The sequence below is a fragment of the Furipterus horrens genome, unplaced genomic scaffold (assembly GCF_987537825.1).
Source record: "Furipterus horrens unplaced genomic scaffold, mFurHor1.1.pri manual_scaffold_17, whole genome shotgun sequence".
Classification (NCBI taxonomy): domain Eukaryota; kingdom Metazoa; phylum Chordata; class Mammalia; order Chiroptera; family Furipteridae; genus Furipterus; species Furipterus horrens.
The window spans coordinates 60,805,483-60,823,080 of record NW_028327187.1 but is presented as its reverse complement, the minus strand read 5'-3'; positions in this window follow the sequence as shown (position 1 = coordinate 60,823,080).

Sequence of the window (17,598 nt, the reverse complement as noted above, 5' to 3'; positions counted from 1 at the left end):
CCTCTGCCCAACACCAAATGACCCTTTCTATGTCCCAATGGCAAAGACATTCTCTCTAAATGGTCTCACAGGTGACCTCTACTAGGTTCTAATGGCCAAACAGCCAAGACAGAAGTTTCCTGATGTACCTAAAACAGCAAAGTTCAAACTGTATCCCCATGAGATCAGAAAGCAAGCAAAGGATAATGGCAACAAAGAGCTGAGGCTTCCTTTCTTCCAGGTTTAAGACTTTCACAATCTTTTATATACCTTTACTCATTCATATTTAGTCATAAATCTTGCTCTTTTCATCAATGGGAAGGGTCATATTGAAACTCAGTACCTGGCAGCTAGAAGTCCCTAGATTTGCCGGAACTTCCTGCAAATTTCTGAAACTTAGACCTTGCAAACATTCTATTGTGCATTGACCTGGATGTCTGGACATATGGTATCTTGTCCCATTTCCCAAACCTGTAGGTAGAAAGTTCCAACTCCATGATGGTGTTGCAATTTAGGAAACCATACATGGGCTATCTTTCCCCATAGTTCAAAGTGTACATGGACCAAACAGTGTTGAACAGAAATCCGATTCCCCCTTGCTCACTGGAGAATGGTTGAATCTGCTCAAGTCCACTCAAATTATACCCAGAGGGCTCCCTGTAGAAGCTGACACAGGATAACCCCTACCAAACTGGAAGGACAACATACCCAAGGCAGTGAATAGAGAAATCCAGGCAACCTGGGAACATAGAAGCAGAGCTCAAACCCACAACTCCATTTCTTAAGCAGGTTTTGAGGCCCCATCTTCTGTCAAACTTTGCTGAAAATTGTGGCCCTTAAACCATGGCTCCTCAGAACTCTGGTACTACTTATTCAATCTTAGCCTCATGGCCTTACTGGCAACCCATGTGTAAGGCCATAGGACCGAGTAGAGGCCTCTGAACAGCGACCTTCCAAGGCTTGGGTGACCCTCACCCCTTCTTAGTCTGTCTCTTTTCCAGACCTTAGAATCTCCCTTCAACTCAGACAGTTTTAGCTCAGAGCACTGTTTATGGCTCCCAGAGTGGTCCCCATCAGATGCTGGTTCATGGCCTACAGACCTCAAATGGTCAACATTGGACCCCATCTGAGATCTCAAATGTTCCCCCTTGGGTGTTGGTTCATGGCCTGCAGAGATCAAATGATCACTTTTGGACTCCAGTTCATGGCCCTCATAACCAGAGCTGGCTCCATCAGAACCCAATTGCACAGAGAAACAGACTGATTTAGTGCCCATGCAGCACATAACTTGAATGGTGTGAGTAGAAATCCATCTTTCCTGGATCAAAGATGGTGGTACACTCATGTGGTGTATTCAGGATGGCATGACACTCACATGTCTCACCCAAGATGGCAGAGCAGTCACTTGACACATCCAAAATGATGGAGCACTCCAGTGCTACATCCAAGATGGTGGTGTGTTTATCTGACTCATCCCCATGGTGGAATTCTCATGTGACCCACCAAAAATGGTGGTGCATTAATGTGGCACAGTGCCCCAACCTCAACATACATATGGGTTTGGCTCCTGCTGTGTTGGGGTTCATCTCCTCCTCAAACTTGTTTCTTTCTACCATTCTGGTATTCCTGTTGACAAGCACCTTAAGTCAAGGTGCAGGGATCTTCCCTAAAACTGGTAAGCCCCCACAGTTATGTTCCTTATGTCAGTCTGCCCTCAACATCTACAACCTGATTATAGGTATCCCTGGTATCAGCTGGGTCACCAAAACTATAAATGTGCAGCATGGTGTTCAGCCACTTGTAACCTTGTGTACATCTGACCCAAATATTTGTTTTGAATGAAACAAGTTTTTATTAACAGGATTCTAATTTTGTGAGAGCTGAGATCACTCCTTCTCTGAGCCCTTCTCTCCAAGGCCCAGAATTTCTCTTGTTCCCTAAAATATTGCAAGCCGAAACCATGACCAAAGGTTACCCATTTTCTTATCTGTCCTTTTGGAGTTTAAGCCAGCCACGCAAACAGATCTCCATCTCTGGAATGTGCACTCATGGATTTCAGAGTCACCATTTTCTTGCACTAGCTCTCTCTTTCAGGATATGAGGTGCACAGCTTTCAGTCTCTATCTAGCAATCCAGGACCCTCCTGCTGTGCTGAACTGGGTCAGGGTTCCCAAGAGGCTGGACCCTGGCAAGGCACTTATTCCAGTGTAAGACCCTGCCTCCAGGAGTGGGCTTCCAACCAGGCAGGGCCTAAGTTCCTGGTCCCATGAGTGCTCCCATCCATGCAGGGAGCCAGGGCCAGAGATCCAGATTCCAAGCGCACTTCTTACCAAAATTCCCAAGCCAAAGTGCCACAAGCCAAGAGCCAAGAAGGCAAACTTCTCTCCACATCCTGTTTTAAAATTCCTATCTCCTGGAATCCCATGTACTCTGGAAGCCAGTGGGAGTGTCCAGCTTTCCAAACAATGAGGGATATTATCCACCATATTTGCCTTTGTTCCATCTCTTGTGAGGTTGCTAGCAATGAGTCTCCTCCTGTAGCCCCTTCACTGGGAAGGCACAGGCTTCCTTGTTGTCAGTGTTACACAGACTAGCAGCTTTACAGTCAATAGCTGCCTATGTTATGCAATGTACTTTAATCAATGTGTCTTCTGCTCCATTGGGTCTTTACTGCCTTGGAGAAGGCAGGGTGCTTTTAATCTGCAGCCTCAGCAGCTTTCCCCACCCTCTGCCTTTCCTAATTAGAAAGGGAGCAGACTTAGTGCTGGATTTGGGGGTCCCCTGCCCAAATTAGTGCTCCTTGCTGTCTAGGGATCTCAGGTCTGACCTGCCCCATTACAGGAAGAAATATAATAAACAAATATACATACTAATAATCCAACAACGAACAAAAATAGTATCAAGAAATATGTACTATACATAGAATTTTAATAGAATAATGTAAATATCTTGTTGACTTTAAATTTAATGGACAAGAAAGACCTTCTTAAAGTGATATCTAATCTGAAGTATAAAGAATAAGAAGGAATCAACTGTAGTAGCATTTTAGAGTGAGAGAAAGTGAGGGTGTTGGTACATTGTAGGAAGAATAATCTACTAATGCCAAGTCCTTTATTTATTCAAATAATAAAATAAGGTTGGGATGGCTGTACTGCTTTAAATAAAGTGAGAGTGATATGAGATGAGCTTATGGACATAGGCAGAGAAAAGGTCATATAGAATTTTGTCAACCACAGAAAGTAATTTGGATTTTATTTAAGTTTAGTAGTAAGTCCTTAGAAATAATTAAACTGAAAAGTGATATGCATACAGAACAGAGATGGGCATTCATGTTGCACTGACATGAGTCAGTTGTTTTGTTTGTTTGTTTTTTGTTTTTTTGTTTTTGCAGAATAGGGTAAAATGCTGTTCTTGTACTTGGTAAAGAGGTTTGACATCAATACTATTCACAAGATAGAATTTGGGTTTGATTAATATAACAGAAAAGTGCCCCTCACACACACACACACACACACACACACACACACACACACACAAAACCTAATTTCTTAAATATATTCCCCACACTGATTGAGTAAATTTTCTGAAATAAGGATCTGATCATGCCATTTCCCTATTTTATTCCTTTCCTTCCTTTAATGCCTTGCAATGTCCATAGTTGTCTTGCTTGCCACAGCATAACTCTATAGCTTTCATCCTCAATCCCCTACTCCCTATTAACTCCAGGTATACTACCTTACATGCAATTTCCCATGTTTTCGTGGGTCCTACTGACCCTTGGCATGTCATTTCCTTGCTTGAAATGCTTTACAGTATGCCCACTCTGAACTCAGCGCACATGAAATCCTTCTCCGACTACCCCTGCTCTCAAATATGATATTCACTGTATTTAATAGGCAATATGACACAGTTAAAAACCAATCAGAATGGATATTGGCTATAGATATCATATTTTTAAGTCCACTAGGATAGAGACTGAAACATGATTAACAATATGACACTATTTGTTGTTGTTATGGGCTGGAGGGCAATTTTTTCTTGACTTCTCCTATTATTTAATGTAATATTCATTCTGGAGTATAAATGAATAGTTGCATCATATAAATATGTCATGGCGTTTGTGGGAAGTAGGAATGGGATGACCAAATAAGTGATCTAACCAGAACTGAAGGTTCATATCAGTAACTAAGGAAAGGGAGTATGGGCTTAAATTGTCACATGATTAGTTTGAATTTTATACAGTAAACAATGGGATACCTTTGTAAGAACCTGGACCTACAGGATTACAACTTGAAAAAGATAAATCTGGAGGTGGCATGGAGAGTGCATTCGAGGGCAAATGTACTTGAGACTAGACATTTTGTTTGGAGATTATTGCAGTCTTGCAAACAAGACTAAAGTAGTGGAAGCCAAAATTAAGGCAAAGGGATAAATCTGATTGTTATTACAAACCATGTTTTCTTAGTTAAATATGGAAACAGAAGAAAGTTAAAATATAAAGATGGAGCATTCTATTTTAAGTGTTGTAGAGGAATCTAAGTAAAAATAAATCAATAGAAACTAGACAATTGTCTTGGTTTCAGTTTTTGATTTAGAAAAAGTAATTTTCTAATAATGGGAAGAAAGTGAAGTGCATAATAATATATAAAATTCAAGTTTTTAAATCAGAAAGTCATGTTTGCCTTTTGATTTTACTTGCCTTATAATATCCAAAAGGGAAGACTAAGAAGATAGTAAAAGTTCTAATAAACTGCAATTTAATTGTGTATTCAGTAACATATATTATTCTGCAATTTTATGCTTATATTAAGGTACCATGTTTTATTGAATTTAAGTAAGAGTGTGTACAATACATTTTGATGGAGGAAAAGGAAAATTTATGATAATTAATGATGTTTGAAATTTAAATTAGACCTGTTCTGGGATAGCTGCTGAGTTTACCCATTGTTGCTTACACTTGGTTTAATTTCACACCATTGAGTTTTTTTAGTTGACACACAGAGCACATTTAAAAGTTCGAACTCTGAAAATGTGACATGTCTTTGCTCTCTGTAGTGTTCTATTTGTGTATATTTTTTGGTGTGTACATGGGTGGAATATGTCTCAATAGATACACACATTTTTGGTCAAGTGTTTATATTATACTGACTCTGAGACATCTGATTATAGGCACATATCTTGAATATTACTAATTCTTAGTTAAATACTTTTTATTGTTTTTCTTTTACAGTTGTTCCATATTTTTGAATATTACTCTTTACAAACATTGTATAAGAGGAGAACATGAACAAATTCCATGCCCAGGTTCCCTGTAACTGAACTTTCATTATGTTTGGTACATAAAGGTTGCTTGCTGAAAAACTATATTTTCCACTGGCAAAATGGCCAACTGTACCAGTTTGGCTGTGAATGAGGGTTTTCCCTGGTAATATGGGACTTTCAGTGTTAAAACCCAAACAAATCTTATGAAATTGACATTGTTAGTGTGGAAAGTGAAATTCTAAGATTATCATTAAGACCTTGATATACACACCCTATATGGTACCCACCCCTTGAGTATGGGTAGAAATTGAATGGGATATTAGTCTCATGATTGTGTTACTAACCAATAACCCCACAAGGGATATTATCTTGGGTGGGTGTGGCCTAATCAGGTGAGCTCTTAAAAAAGTGATTGAGCTGTTTTTGAAAAGAGAAAGTCTCCTGTTGATATTAGAGAATTCAGCCAAATAAGTTCTACAGTCACATCCTCAAGGAACTGAATTCTTCCAAGCTGTGAGCTTGAGGAGGAACTCGAGCCCCAACTGAGATCACAGCACAGACAACACCTTGATATCATCTTGGTGGTACCCTGAGCAGTTGGCCCAACTAACCTGTTTCTAGACATCTGACCCATGGAAACACTGTTGTTTTAATCCACAAAAACCAATGGTAATTAGTTACACAACGATGGAAAACCAATAGTATTTGTTTTTCTACTCTAGCATGGAATATAATTTATGGACTTGTCACCACTTATTGGACCTGAAAAGGGAATTTGTACACTTAGGCAAAGTGCATAATTTTTTAAAAGCATCAGTTTTCACACTTGTAAAATTGTGATAACATGCCTCATATGGATGAACATTACCCAATTTGTGACACAGAGTAAAAACAGTACAGTAAACAGGTACTTGTTACTAATCTATAAAGTGTTTTAAGAATGGTTACAAATTGGTGGAAAAAAACCATAAGACCAGACCTACATGGCTCCAGGTTCCAGTTTTTGTACTCCAGGACTGAGATAATGAGTCTCAGGACGTTTGCAGCTGAATTCAAAGACTATGCACTCCACTGAAGTATGTAACAGTGTTTCTGACAGGGAGCTGCTACTCAACGTAGAAAACCAAAGGCAAGGTCAAGAGCCTATTGCCATCCTGCGGGTCTGTGGTATGCGCTCTTTCACCATGACTAAGAGCTCCTCATCCTTCCAATTTTCCAAGTAAGACTGCTTATTTAGTGAGATGCTAAGGTCTCCTCAGCAGCCAACCTGTCTGAGCAACTCAACTGGTGACCCATCATTCCACCCTGAAGCTCATTCAAGGTAAACATTCAGGCGTCCCCGAATACTGTCAAATCAGGAAAACTCCAATATCTTTCCTTTACCTTGTTCTGTGTTAGAGTTTAGGAATTCTTGGCATTCTGTTGGTGCCTTGGCTCACTGAGAAAATTATATAATATATAATTGTTCAATTTACACAATATTAAAACATATGATACTGGTATAGGAAACTTCATGCTTTTTTCTTTGTTATGTTCTTCTTAAAAATGATAAACTGAACAGGTTTCATGAGGACACTCATGGGTGGAAAAACATGAATTCTTCCTTCGAACACTGAAATAAACAAAATTAAAATATAGAAACTTGGACTTCTGGCCAAGATGGAAGCTTAGACTGACACGCTCTGTCTCCTTCTACAACTAAGAAGGAATACAGCTACCTCAAAAACAAAAGATAACTAGAAATTCCAGAAAGTAAAACTACATGGAAGCCCAACGTATGAAATTATAAACCAGCAGTGCTCATCTGGATGTGTAGGAGGGGCGAGATCAGAATTGGGACAAAAGGGTCAGGCTGAGCTGTCCACAGTAGCCTCAGGAATAGTGGTGGGACAGCGAGAAACACCAGGGGAGCAATCCCAGCTGCAGTTGAAACCCAGCAGCTCGTGATTCCAACACTGGGGAAGGCAGACTCCCATTACCTTGAACGGTGAGGCTGTAAGGAAGGAGCATCCCAGTCTCTCATCAGAGAATAACAGCAGGAATCCATCTTGGACCCCCGCCCCCACACAAAGTGCCGCAGAGTGGCGAAAAAGGTCCCCGATCTCTGCCGGCTCCGGATCACTGCTGGTCACCAGGCAGTGACGAGTGCATGGGGCTCCATCCCTGATAGCCTGCCTGAGAAGAAAGCCTAACACAAATCTGTTAGAATGAAGCAGACAATTATTGAAATCCTGGTTATGCAGCTTAACAGGCATCAGATGAGAGACCTGACAGAGGAACAAATAAAAAACCTTTCAGGCTCAGTTCAGAGCTATAGTCATAAGGTGGTTTACAGAATTAACAAAAGATTTGGAACAAGACAGGGAAGGAATGAAAGCTACTCATACTGAAATGAACGAAAACACATACGAGACAAGTGGTGAGGCAATAAAATCCCAAGATCAAATCAACAAACCAGAACATAGGGAAGGAACAAACAGACAACCGGTGCAGAAAGAGGAAACAAAAAGTAAGGAATGTGAGGAGAAGATCAGAAGCCTCTGGGACAGCTATAAGTGACTGAACATTCAGATAATAGGATTGCCAGAGGGCAAAGAAGACGAACTAGAAATTGAAAAATTATGTAAAAAAATAATGAAGCAGAACTTCCTGAACTTGGGGAAGGAAATAGACTTACAGGTCCAGGAAGCACAGAGAGTTCCAGAAAAACTGGACCCAGGAAGAACCACTCCAAGACACATTATAATCAAATTGTCAAAAATTAAAGATAAAGAGAGAATCTTAAAAGCAGCAAGAGAGAAGAAAAGAATCATGTACAAAGGGGTCCCAATTAGACTATCAGAGGATTTCTCAAAAGAGACCCTGCAGGCAAGAAGGAACTGGCAAGAAATATTCAAAGTAATGAAAATCAAAAACTTACAGCCATGAATACTCTATCCAGTGAAACTGTCATTCAGAATAGAAGGGCAAAGAAAGTGCTTCCAGTACAAAGTAAAACTGAAGGAGTTCATTAGATCCAAACCACTATTATATGAGATGTTAAAGGGACTGGTTTAGAAGGAGGATCAAAACTCTGAACATTAAAATGAAACTGCATCACAACAACCAACAACAGAAGCTACGGGATCGAAACAAAGGCAAACTAAATAGGCAACAAGAGTGGAAAAAGAACTATAAGTATGGGGAACATATTGGGGGGAAGTCAGCAGAGAAGAGGAAGAGAGAAAGAGAGGAAGATGGTACAGGAATTAAGAAGCACAGTAGGAGGGAGTGGAGTAGACACGAAGAGGTTGAGAAGAACTATATGCACAACCAATGGACATGGACAAAAAGGGGGGGACAACTGGAGGGAGGGGGACACTGGGCAGAGGGGAGCAGAGGGAAAATAAATTGGGACAACTGTAACAGCATATTCAATAAAACATATTTTAAAAAAATAAAATAAAATACAGAAACTTGTAGGAAGTAGAAAATTACACAAGGACAAGATGTAACATATCTTGGCACATATTTCTCATGGCTCAAGTTCCATAAAGTAATATTGTTTTCTAAGTTTTCATTATCTACACATAATCTGAGAAAATATTTGGATATTAGAAAATAGTAAACAATTTTCTCATACTGCAAATTTTTATCTTTCATACTTAACTCATCTTTCTGAAATAATTTATATTGGTAATTGTTGTATTTTGTTTTGAAGGGAATGTTTACCAAGATGTTCTCTGTTAGTTCTTAAACAAAATAAAGCAGTGAAAACAGCCACAGCCTCATTTGCACAAATAGTGACTCTTGTTTTCAGGTACTTCATGAAGTTCATTTCTTGAGTGCTTCCTAGGTACCAACTAGTGCTAATCACTTTACAGACTTTCTGTCACTTAATTTTCATAACAACCAAGTAAGGTGGACATTGTTATTTCTGTTTTGTAGATCAATAAATGAGGCCTAAAGTAGTTAAGTAACTGCACAGGATCACAGACCTAGTAAGATGCAGAGCTTGGATTCTGTATTACTCATAGTTCTCCAGAGAAAGAGTAGGAGCATATATTCATAGAAAAATATGTATTATAAGGAGTTGCCTCAGGTAGTTAGAATAGCTGGAAAGTCCAAATCTGCAATGTGGGCCAGTAGGCTTGAGATCCAGGATAGCCAATGGTGCAGATAAAGTCTAAAGGTAGTCTTCTGGAGAATGCTCTTTTGCTCAAGGTTTATTTTTTATTTGTTCATTGTTTTTCTATTCAGGCTTTCAACTAATTGGATGAGGTCAACTCACTTAAATGTTAAACTCATTCAAAAATATCCTTCCAATTCAAACATAAAATTAATTATCACAGATATAAACCTACAAAGTCTGACTACATAGCTCTGTAAGTTTTTGAACACTTCACATGTAAGTATCTATTATGGAGAATTTATATGTATTATTTAAACCTCATAACAAGCTTATGAGGTTAGTAATGGTGGTACTGTTATTATCCTTATTTTACAAATGAACAGAATGAGGGGATCTAAGATGGTGGAGTAGGTATAAGTTTCACTCACCTCTTCCCATGACCACATTGAAATGGCAACAAATTATAGATCAATAAACCTGGATAAGCATCTAAAACCATATTGAGACTGTTAGGAAGAACAGAGATGTGAAACAAGCTGACTTCACATCAATGTGTAGTGGTTGAGAATCCAGAGAGATATCTCAGCTACAAAGGCCCCCACCCTGTGCCCCACGCTGTGGTCCCAAGCCCAGTGTACCAGCGAAAGGAAGAGAAGCATGCATAACATCTGGCTGTGAAAATCAGCAAGTATTCAGTCCACTTGAGTGTGATGGGAGGTTGCTGGAAACCCAGGTAAACTCTTAATGAACAAGATACAAAATCTCACTTGCAGGCACTCATCCTGGCCTCTGGTGGAGGGAGGGAGGCTTGTAGGATGTTATAGTCATACAGGGAGACACTGGGTTGTGTGGCATTGGAAACAGGGCTGGAGGGACAACCATCTATGTCCCTGTGTTGAGTCACCGTCCAGCATTGCCCACAGAGGTCATCTCTCTTGGCTCAAGCTTTAGCTGGGGTTCATACACTAGTCACACCATGATAGCTTCGAGGTGCCCAACACTGTCCAGTTTGTGGACATCTTTAGGTCCTGCAAGCACTAGGAAGCCTGTGCTTAAGTTGCAGTCTTTCTTTAAAAAAAAAAAAAAACTCATGAGGCATTCTGGGCAAACTTGTGTGGTTTTAGGATATGGGCCATTTTCCTGCCCATTTTATCGTTGCTACTGTTCTTGTGTTGGGTTTGCCCCTCCATGGCATTAACCTAGGGACTGCACTAGCTCAATCTTGAGAACTCCATGAGGACCCACTTTGCCAAGCTTTTTCATGACTGTGGGCTCTGCTGGTGGTGACCAGTTTAGGCCAACATTGCAATCTTTCTTGAAAACCTTTGGGGAAATTCCAGGTACTTTCAGGGGAGGGGCGCCAGAAACAAACAAGAAATACTCAGTTCTGCAGTTTTAGTATAAGGGCTGCTTCCTGTGCACCTGATGGGTGACAAAGTTCCTGTGCACAGACCTCCATCCACACTGCCAAGTCTTAAACTGTTTGATTCTGATAAACTTTACTGGCTCTACCTTGATGACTCCAAGACCCTACCCCACAACAAAGATCAGAGGCCCAAGGGGAGTAATGGCTGGTATCAGTGTACCCAGAGACTTTTGCTGAGTAGTCTTATACCTAGCATTGGCACTGAATTTGAAACTATTAATCTGATGAACACCACTCACCCTTACCTGGTGACTCCCTGAAAATCTACCTCACACAACGTGTGTACAAGCCATGTTTCATTCAATGGCTGAGCCTAAAGGGGTGCTGGCAGGTGACAGCAGTCTTAGGTGTCTTGGGTTTTCTGCAGGCATACTCCAGGCTCAATATTTGTGGCAGTAAGCATTGGTACACAGCTTGACCCCTTTCACACACACTCAGGCCAAGCACAGACAGTTTACAACCATGGATTGGCTTTGTAGGTCCTAACAGGTAGGCCAGTGCCAGTCACAGCAGAATATAATATTAATCTGCACTGGAGTCTCTCCTGAAAAGTCCCTAAACCAACATATCTGGTGGCTGGCTTCAGAAAACAACAGAGTACTACCTGATTAGCTCTACATGGCACACCCAAGGGAGATATCAGCAAGCACCAGACACTGTGGGGCAAATTGTGATTCATAGAATAAATCCAAGCACAAAAGCTTATATACTATGGTTGTGGCCAATCTTCACACTCATCCAGCATGAGGGTCAAACTGACCCACATATGGGCCAACAGCAAGCAAAACTCAACTACAACAAGAGCACTCACATAACATACAATGGATACTCTTAGAGCACCTGGCAGAATTGATCAAGTAGACTGTGCCACTGGGGCCCCACAGGACACCTATTATATAAAGTCACCCTGTCAAGACTAGGGGATGTAGAAGATCTACCTAATGCATAGAAACAAACGCAGGGAGGCAGTCAAAATAGGGAGAAAATATAGCACGAATTAAAGAGGAGGAGAAATCTTCAGTAAGAATTGAATGAGCCCTGACTAGTGTGGCTCAATGGATTGAGCACTGACCTGTGAGCCAAAAGATCCCTGGTTTGATTCCCAGTTGGAGGCATGCAAGAGGTAGCCAATTGATGTATCTCTTGCATATTTATCTTTATCTCTTTCTCTAAAAATAAATCAATAAGAAATATTTTAACAAAATTAATAAAATGGAGATCTACTAGATATAGACTTCAAAAAAGTGATTATTAGTTTCCCCAAGGAACTCAGCAAGCATAAAGAAATGAAATAGAAATCATAAAAAATAACCAACAGGAAGTGAAGCATACAATAATTGAAATTAAGAACACACTAGACTGAATCAACAACAGATTAGATGAAGCCAAGAAATGAACCAGAAATTTGAAAGACAAGGTACCAGAAATAACCCAACTAGAACAGCAAAAAGAAAAAAGAATTTTTAAGACATACAGAGGGTCCACAAGCATATGAAAGAATGTTCAACATCACTAGCCATCAGAGAGATGTAAATAAAAACCACAATGAGATACCACTTTACACTAGTAAGAATGGCCATCATAAGGAAATCAATGGACAAATGCAGGAGAGGATGCGGAGAAATGGGAACCCAAATGCACTGTTGGTGGGAATGCAGACTGGTGCAGCCACTATGAAAAACAGTATGGAATTACCTCAAAAAACTAAAAATGGAACTGCCTTTTGAACCAGCAATTCCATTGCTACGATTATACCCAAAATATCTTGAAACACCAAATCAAAAAAACCTATACATCCCTATGTTCATAGCAGCACTATTCACAATAGCAAAGTGCTGGAAACAGCCTAAGTGCCCATCTATAGATGAGAGGATCAAAAAACTGTGGTACATTTACACAATGGAATACTATGCAGAAGAAAGAAAAAAGGAACTCCTGCTATTTGCAACAACATGGATGGAACTAGAGAGAATTATGCTTAGAGAAATAAGCCAGGCAATGAAAAACAAGTACCACATGATATCACCTAATACAGGAAAATAATAAATAACATAAACGAAAGAGCAAAATTTAACCAGAAGCATGAAAACTAGGAGAAGACTAACAGTTACCAGAGGGTAAGGGGGGAGGGAGAGAAGCAGGGTAAATAAAGGAAGGATCTAGCCAAGGTACTAGTATAAATGACCCATGGACATGGACTATGGGGAGGGTATTGACTGTGGGAGAAGGGGTGGGCTGGGTGAGGGGGGAAGACCAATGGGGGAAAATGTGGGACAACTGTAATAGAAATACAATAAATAAATAAATAAAGATTTTTTAAAAAGTGAAGGTAGTTTAAGTAACCTTTGGGCTACATCAAGCATAACACCATTTGCATAATAGGGGTATCAGAATGAGAAGAGAGAGAGAAAAAAAGATTGAGTACAAGTTTGAAGAAATAATGACTGAAAACTGCCCTAACATAATTAAGGAAAAACACATGCCAAATTTCAGGAAGCACAGAGAGTACCAACCATGATGAACCTGAAGAAGCCCACAATAAGACACGTCATAATTAAATTACTAAGTTTAAAAACAAAGAGAGCATCTTAAAAGCAGCAAGAGAAAGATAGCTAGTTACCTATGAAGGAGCTTCAAAAAGACTGCTACCTGATTTCTCAACAAAAAGTCTGCATGTCTGAATAGATTAGGCATGAAATATTCCAAGTCATGAAAAGCAAAGATGTACAACCATGACTGCTCTACTCAACAAGGCTATCATTTAAAACTCAAGGAGTAATAAAGACCTCCTCAGACAAAGAAAAGCTAAAGAACATCACCAAAACCGAACCAGTATTATAAGAAATTTTAAATGAATTTTGTTATAGGTAAAAGGGAGAAAAGCAACATTAATCTGAATTTTAAAAGTGACAAAAATATGTGCCTATCAATAATAACTTGAAAAGTAAATGGATTAACTGCTGCAATCAAAAGACATAGGAAAACTGAATGGATGAGAAATCAAGACCTATAAGTAGGCTGACTGCAAGAAGCCCTCTTTAGATCTAAAGACACATACACACACACACACTGAAAGTAAAAATACATACAATATAATAAAAGAGGATATTTCATGAAAATATAAAATTTTTAAAAAGTTAGTATAGCAAGACTTATACCAAATAAACTTTTTAAAAAAAAACCTATAATAAAAGACAAAGGGTGATAATGATAAAAAGATCAATCAAACAATAGATGCTCAATGTTACTAGTCATCAGAAAAATGTAAGTTAAAACCTTAATGAGATGCCACTTCACACATGTCAGAATGTTTATCATCAAATTAACAAAAATGTGCTGGCAAGAATGTGGAGAAAAGAAAACTTATTGCAGCAGTTCCCAACTTTTTTGGCATCAGGGACCAGTTTCGTGGGAGACAATTGTCCACCACTGGGGTGGGAGACAATGGTTTCAGGATGATTCAAGTGCATTACATTTCTTGTGCACTTTATTTCTATTATTATTACATTGCAATATATAATAAAATAATTATACAATTCACCATAATGGAGAATCAGTGGGACCCCTGAGCTTATTTTTCTGCAACTAGATGGTCTCGTCTGGGGGTGATGGGAGACAATGACACTCAAAGTGTGTTGCATATGTCCAGTCTACTCCATAGTCTCATTTTGGTTGCTGTCACTGCAGAAAACCCTGCTTCATAAAAGTAGGATGTTGGAAATGGAAGCAGGCCTTTCAGTGCTTTTGTGGCAATCTCAGTATATTCCACGTTGACTGTAACCCAGAATGTATGGAGATTTGAAGCTTTCTCAAACATACTTTTAAGGCCACTGTCATTCACAATATCAAGCAGTTAGTCCTCTTCTAACACAGAGTCAATTCACCTAGCTTATTCACAAATGGGTCACAGATCCATTTCTTCCTAGTTTAGGGGTCTTTTGTGGTTGGTAAGTAATGCTCAAACTCTTTAAAGCTGAGATAGGTGATCATGCACAAGCTTGGAGAAAGAAGGCCCTGACTCAGTCTCTTTCAAGTGTTTGAAATGTCAAAAATTCAAATGTTCAGTTGTTGCCCCCATAACTCCAGTTTGGCTTTGAATGCAACCATTTTACTTGCCAATGTGAACAGAGTTGTTGTTCTCACATGAAGTGACAGCTTGAGTTCATTGAGCAGGTTAAGTACATCACACAAGTAAGCAAGTTTTGTAACCTATCCCGTGTCAATGAAATGTGCTGCCAATAGTGACTGTTTTCTCAAAATAAATCTCTGGAGCAGCTCTTATAACTCAAAACTCTGGCCAATGATCTACCTTTAGAAAAGCATCTCACTTCTGTGTATAAGAGAAGACATGTCTGCTCTGAATCCATCTCCTCACAGAACTACATGAACATACATGAGTTAAGGGTATGTACATAAATGTGGTTGATAATTTTAATCATATCCTGCAAAATGCTGTTACGTTTGGGTGACATTTTTTGGCTAGCCAGCATTTTCCTATGGATGACACAGTATGTAGACTCACATTCAGAAGCAAACTCTTTGACTTGAGTAGTAAAACCAGAAAACCATCCACTCATGGCAGCTGCTCCATCCTTGCATACACTGACACAAAATGACCAATTCAGTTTTCCTGATATATAATCATTCAGACTTGAATAGTTCTGCAGCTGTGTTGTTGGTTGGCAACAAAAGTGCACATATATCCTCATGCACATCCTCTTGAAAACTATATTGCATAAAAACAAGCATTGTTGCCTTGTTGTCAACATCAGTAGATTCATCAACCTGGATTGTGTACCATGGTGACTCATTAATCTTATCTAACAATTGTGCCTCAATATTTCCTGCTATTTCATCAATTCATCTAGTTATGGTGTTAACCAAAAGAAGAACATGTGCCACCTTTTGAACTGCAGACTCTTATAACGTTCATGACAAATGTCCTTAAAGCAGACAGGATCAACTCTTCTCCAACAGTAAAGGGCTTCTTAGCTTTAGCAATGCAGTTAACCACTAATAATGATGCTCTCACCCTGTTTGGTGTGGCTTAGTGGATTGAGCACCAGCCTATAAATCAAAGGGTCATGAGTTCAATACCCAGTCTGGGCACATGCCTAGGTTGTGGGCCAGGTCCCCAGTTGGAGGAGCATAAGAGGCAAACACACATTGATGTTTCTTTCCCTCTTTTTCTCACTCCCTTCCCCTCTCTCTACAAATAAATAAATAGCCCCTGGCCTACATCCCCCTTGACCTGTGCTATGGCCAAAAGAAGGTAAATTGAAACAGAGGCACTTTAGAAAAATTTCAGGTGCTGGTTTTGGAAAAATAGGTGGTGGAGAAGTGGGCTGGATCCAAGTGCAGACTCATCCCCAGTGCTACGGGAGAAATCTCTTAAGCAGAATACTCACCTCCAAGTGGCATCAGCCAGAGGCAGCAGCTCAACAATTGTCTACAGACGAGGTGGACAGGGTGACTCTCAGTCAGCTAATTAGAGGGGGGGACATCCAAAGAGCAACAGAACAACAACTAAAAACAAAATACTATCATGGGTCGAATAAAAGGCATAGAGTGCACCCCAAGACCATCAAGTTCAGGAGATCGAGGAGCCTGCACCATTAAATTACAAAGGATTCCTACCACAGAAAATAGAAAGTAAAAGCCGATCAATCTAAGAAGTAGAAACAACAACAAAAAAAGAGCCATATAAAATAGGGAGAAAAAGAAACAATACCACATTAAAAAGAAAATAGGACTTCCCAGAAGGAAGGATAGATGAAATAGAGAAAAGCAAACTAACAAACATGGAATTCAAAACAATGGTAATGAGGAAGCTCAATGAACTCAACAAACTCAGAGAAAACTGCAAAGAACTCCAGGAGAACTACAAAGAAATCCAGAGGAACTACAAAGAACTTACTGAGAACTACTCCAGCATGAAAAAGGACATAAAAACTATCAATAAGATCGAGGAAGAGATGAAGAATATTATTTTTAATGTATTTTATTGATTATATTGTTACAATAGTTTCAACTTTCTCCCCTTTACTCCCCTCCACCCAGCATCACCCTTCCCCAGAAATGCCCCCCACCAAGTCCATACCCATGGTTCGTACATAAAAGCTTTCCCGCTTTACCCTTTCATATATTCTTCTTCTTCTTCTCTCTCTCTCTTTTTTTAGTAAATATGTGATTAATTAATAATTTTAACAATAAAAAATAACTATCCATCCCTCCCAGATATTAAGACCCTTTGTAATCTTGTAAAGGACAATGGGCGAAGGTCTCAAGCTCCGCTAGCTGCTTCAAGCTGGACATGGTCGTCATCCTACCTACCCTTGGGTCCATAAATCCCTATTAATAGTGGGGGTGTGGAGGGGAGGGTGGCCTTCCCACATGGGAAGGATCGTGCAGACTTCAGGTCAGTTGGCGGTCTCCGGACAACAGCGTGCCTGGTTTAACAGGCTGGCATCCTTGTTGTGTTCTGGGGGCAACAGATTTGGCAAAAAGGGTTAAAAGACATCATTCAATTCATAACTACTAAATGACAAAAGGCGGGGATTAATTTTTCAATGTTCCACATTAGAGGAAAAAAAAGAAAAAGAAAAGAAAGGGCTTCTTTGGAGGAAGGTGTGCTAGACACATCTCACCTGTCCAAAACCCTTTTGCCCATTATACTTAGTTTGGGCTGAGGGAAATAGTTTAGGTTTCCCCCCTCTCATACCTTTGGGTCCTTTCTGTTCAAGCCATTAGGATAGAAAAAAGAAACCAGTTTTAAAGTGAAGCCCACAGACCACCCCATTCTTCACCAACCCAGCCATTT